This window comes from Tupaia chinensis, unplaced genomic scaffold (assembly GCF_000334495.1).
Source record: "Tupaia chinensis unplaced genomic scaffold, TupChi_1.0 Scaffold000037_18, whole genome shotgun sequence".
NCBI lineage: Eukaryota > Metazoa > Chordata > Mammalia > Scandentia > Tupaiidae > Tupaia > Tupaia belangeri.
The window spans coordinates 1,963,359-1,968,720 of NW_006159476.1; the positions used below are offsets into that span (position 1 = coordinate 1,963,359).

Consider the following 5,362-nt stretch of genomic DNA (forward strand, 5'->3'; position numbering starts at 1 on the left):
CTCTCTGTCTCTCTCTGTCTGTCTGGCGAGTGCACGCGCCCTATAGCAAAAAATCTCTTCAAAAAAAAATTTCTTTCTTTAGACCTTTACAAATTTTATTATAGAAATCTTTTACTTCTTTGTTTAAATTTATTCCTCGGTATTTTGTTTGTTTGTTTTAGTGGCTATTGTAAACATAATTGCTTTCTTGATTTCTATCTCATCCCATTTATAATTAATATGTAAAATGGTATTGATTTTGTATGTTGATTTTGTAACTTCCAACTTAACTGAATTTACTTATTACATCTATGAGTTTTTGGTGGATCGTTAGATTTTTTTATAGATACAATGATATCATCTACAAATAGGGATAATTTAATGATAATTTAACTTCTTCCTTCACAGTTTCTTTTTATTGCTAGAAGGCTTGTGTGCTTGCCAGAGAAAAACAGAGACAGGAATGGGGCCAGCAGGTGGCCGTGGTGGTTAAGGACGCTGGACTCCCACATGACTGACCATGATTCAAGTCCTGGACCTGAAGGCTTGCTTTCTCACTTTCCCTCTCGCTCTCTTTCTCTTTCACTCTGTCCCCCTCTGGTCAAATTAAAAAAATGAAATAAATGAATGAATAAATAAAGTTAAATAAAATAATTCTTAAAAAAAAAGAGAAAAAACAGACAGAGACAGGAAGAGGGAGAGGGATAAAGGACTGCCCAGTAGGGTGTGATTATACCACAATATCTTCTCCTTTGTTTCTCTGTCTTGTTGAGATTTGACTTCCTCAAACACTAGGCTACAAAGTTAGCCCTTCCTTTCTAGTGGAAGTGCCTTTTGTTTCTTTCTCTTGCTGGATTGCATTAGCTAAGATTTCTCATACTATGTTAAATAGAAGTGGAGAAATCCTTGTCTTGTTCCAGTCTCAAGAAAAAAACTTCCAACTTTTTCTTATTCTGTATGATGTTAGCAGCAGCGTTGTCATATATAAGCTTTATTGCATTAAGAAATATACCTTCTGTTTCTGTTTTGTTGAGTCTTAATTATGAAGGGATGCTGTATTTTTTTCCTTCATCAATTGATATGATTATATGATTTTTTATCTTTCATCCCTTTTTTTTTTTAACAGATTCTTTTTACTCTAAATTAAAAAAAAGAATAAACAATGTATACAGCAGGATTTTTTTAAAGAATTATTTTATTTAACTTTTAAAATTTATTTTAATTTGAACGCAAGACAGAGTGAGAGAGACCTAGAGAGGGAATGTGAGAAAGCAAGCCACCGGGTCCAGGACTTGAACCATGGTCGGCCATGTGGGAGTCCAGCGCCCCCAACCACCACACCACCTGCTGGCCCCTACAACAGGATTTGAACTAGATTTTTTTTTTCTTCCTGAAGATGTGGCATACATTTTCCTGGTCAGTAACATTCACCCAAATGCAGTACTAAAGCAAAGAAGACACAGGGCCAGTGGAGCTGTTTACTACTTCCTCATGCTGAGCTAGACCAGGGAACACCATCTTCGTAGGAGAGACTTTAACAGGAAGAAGAGATTGCAGAGTCCCTATCTATCCTAAGAGAAAACCAAACAGACTGGACTATATAGAAGGCAAATGTGCGTACACACACAGTTAACATGCTGTAAGAACAGGATTCCTTTTGGTTGATTTCTGGCACACAGCATTTGTTGGTGCCCAATAAAATCCGAACACTCAATGCATAAAGAAAGCATTTTTGCCTTCACAGCACTAATGACTTAAAAAAAAAAACCCAGCATATAATACTTTGATCTTTAAGTGGGTGATCATGGCTGTTCCAAGATCATATCTAGTAGGTTAGCATGAGTATACATTTATAAAAATATCTTTCCAAAATAATGCTTATAAGACTTCTAGAAACAATAAACTATATGTGAGGGTCAGCAGCAGACAGAGATACAAGAAATGCAAATATAAGACTTGGTGGGGGGCAACCAAACTTCCAGATAAGGGACAAACTTTTATTCAAATCATAGGAGAAGTCAAGTTTATATATGGAGAACATCATTTAATATACAGATAGCTGGCCTTTCATAGACATTTTAAAGACTTCATTTATTTACTTATTTTTAATTTGACCAGAGAGGGACAGAGTGTGAGAGAGAGAAAGAGGAAAAGTGAGAAAGCAAGCCGCCAAGTCGGAGACTTGAACTGTGGTTGGCCATGTGGGAGCCCAGAGCCCCCCAACCACCATGCCACCTGCTGGCCCAACCTTTCATAGATTTTTTTGCTAATGATATGAACTCACTTAGTTTTTGTTGCATATTTTTGCTCTAAAGCATTTCCAGGAAACCTTATATTGATGATTTGTGGCCTACATCAGATGATGACTTCTTAGGTCCCGATACCAAAGAAGTCCCAAATCCAAACTTAAGAAAGCTAGTGATTGTTATTTGGAAATAAATGGAAACCATGGAAGATAAACATGGTATTGAAAGAACCAAAGGTAGGGCTGTGTTTGAGGACAGTGATTCTGCTACTCCAGTGGAAAAGGAAGCAGCAATACCAACAATTAGAAAAACAGAAAATAGTATTGATGTTATTGAAAATGCTCCACAAGAGCAAAGAAAGAATGATCTGACATGTGATAGAGTGAGCAAAATATGTACACATGCCGTAGGATTAAGAAAAGAGGAGGACAGAGAGTCACCGTGGGATTCTGAGAGCATCAGTGATAGTATGTCATTGAAGTGTGCTGGCTCTTCCTCTGGGGCTGTATATAAAAAAGGGTAACATAGAGTAAATGGGCGATAGGAAGGAGTGTGTCAAGAAGCTTTAATGTGGCTAAACTGGAAGATACCAGAAATGTAGGCATGCCTGTAGCCCACACAGTCTTCTAAGATGACTTCTCACTTGATGCCTAGCCTTGAAGTGAAAGATTCTGTTCCAAACAAAGCAGTAGGAGTGGAGGATGTACAAACAGCAAGACCAGCAGGATTAGACTTACAAATGACACCAGAGGAAGAGCAAGAAAGTCTTGATGGAAGTACAGAAAGGCAACCTAAGGTCAATAAAAGAAGAAACAGCAGTAATGAAATGAGAGCATCAGAAAACCTTGGTGATAGTGCTGCTGCTCCTGCTGGTGACGACGACCACGGAGTATGTCAACAGAGTGCAAAAACTGATATGCAGTAGGTATCTAGTGAGGAGAATGAAGAGCATGCTAGCTGGAGCTCCAGCCTGAGGGGAAATAAAGACCGAAAAAATGAAAAGATGCAACGGACCTTCAAAACCCAGACGGTTATAGGAATATCAGAAAAGGGCAATTCACTGGTTAGTGGTCCATTACAATTGAATGATGACAAGAGTTTAAGTGAAAAAACTCCAGGAGAAAGAAGCTTGAGCTTGTGTGAAAATGAAACCAAGGACAAAGAAAGGATGGAATGGACCTTAAAATCCTTGAAGGCAGCTATAGGAAGAGTGGGAAAGTTTGATTCACATCCTGGTGTTCCATTCAGCTGAATGATGGCTACAGTTTCCATGAAATAAATCCAGAATAAAAAACATAAAAGTCTAAAAAAAAATAAATGAAAGAGAGTTGATTTTCACACGGAGCCTTTAGGTAAAGGACTTCTCTCAGTTAATTCCTATGGCCAAGACTAGTTGTGATCCTAGGAGGCTCAGAAATCTCAAGAACGGTAGCAGGTTCAAGTGACCCCTTAGGTAATAAATTCTCCCAAACAAAAACACTATTGAGCCAAAGGACTGAAACTGATCCATGCGAAAGGGGGCTGTGAGGACACAGAAAGATTCATGCCAAGTTAGCTGGAACAAAGGGTTCGTGATGATGAGCTATCTCACACTGCTGACACACCAGCATGTATGCTAGGACGGCGCACCCCAGGGGGAATGCTTGATGGAGGCAGGCTACTGGAGCAGAGGAAAGTCCTAGGATTACTGAACACAAGAAGGTGTTTGAGGAGAAACAAGTCCAAGAGGGTTGGGTCATTTTGTTATTGACCCAACAATACTTAGTTTGAGTGAAGAGCTGCAGAACAGGGTCAGTCCTTCCCAGATGCATTGTCATCAACAGCTCAGTCTGCATCTACCAGCCGCTGACTTCCAGAAGATTGCATTCCGGTGGACTCTAGTGCCACAGGTTGTTCTAGGAAGCTGGCACAGAAGATGATTTGCACAACGAGGTCACCACTAAACCACTGCTGAAGTCCAGTCCCCGGCCTTCTTTTTCTGCTCTGTAGTCCAGAAACATTTCTTTACAAGCCACTAGACGTGAGCAGCATGTCAAATATGTCGCCAGCCACTTCGTCTTTGTGGTGTTGTAATGTCGTTGAGAAAGCCGCCATGTTCAATCCAGGAATCCGGTCCGGCAGTCGTTCTTCAATACTTTTCAACCAAAGAAATAGATTCATTAAAAATAGGCGTGTGTAGGTAAGTTTATTGTCTTCTGTGTCTTTCAACTCCTAGTAGTACTTGTCCATGAAATTTCTCTGTAACCACTGGAACTCGTCATCCACGATAATGTCCTCTAAATATCCAACCACGGCATTAAATTCTGCATTGGAGGAGGAGGCGTCCATCGTCGCCGCCAGGACCAGCGCGGGCCAGCGGGCGGTGCGCCTCCCACCAGGTCAGTGGCCCCGGCTCAGCCTCCGCTGGGCTGCACAAAGTCTCCACCCACATAGAGGGCACGGCGACCGGTAGGGAGGCCTGTCTGCCCAGGCCGGTCAACGCTCATGCGCGAGGCCTGGGTGATCCGCAGCCACCGCCTGCCGCCCCCTTCCCTCCCAAACCCCCCAGCCCCCTGCCGCCCGTCTCCATCGCAACCGCCACCTCTTCCCTCCTCCTGTTATTAATGCAATGTATCACATCTATTTTTTTTTTTAAAGAGAGATTTTTGTTATAGGGCGCGTGCGCTCCCCGGAGAGACTGAAACAGAGGGACAGAAAGCGAGAAGCGACCCCTCCCCCCGGGAGGATGGCCAGGCTGCAATCCCTTCTCCTCTAGTCTCTCGGGATTTGGGGCATGCAGGCACACATGCCCAGTGTGTTTTAAGCAGCAGGGTCTGGGACTCAAACTGTAGTCGACTATGTGGGAGTGCAGTGACATGACCATTTATGTCATCTGCTGGTCCCAGTGTATCACATCTGTTAATGTCTTACTAATGCTGAGTCATTTCTTGTATCCCTGGGATGAATCCTACTTGGTTACAGTCATTTCATTCTCATACAATATTTTTTCCCTTAAGAATTATTTATTTAATTTTATTTATTTACTACTATTATTTAATTTTTTTTTTCTATAGGGCACACGTGTTCATCAGAGAGAGGCAGGGAGGGAGAAGAGAAGGAAAGTAAGAAAGTAAAGTGCCAGGTCTGGGACTCAAACC

The 5,362-nt window shown here is 41.6% G+C and overlaps 1 pseudogene; it reads right to left on the reverse strand.

Moving 5' to 3' along the window:
* Positions 1–4,102: 4,102 nt before the first annotated feature.
* Positions 4,103–4,682, reverse strand: LOC102493293 (ADP-ribosylation factor-like protein 2-binding protein pseudogene; annotated as a pseudogene).
* Positions 4,683–5,362: the final 680 nt, after the last annotated feature.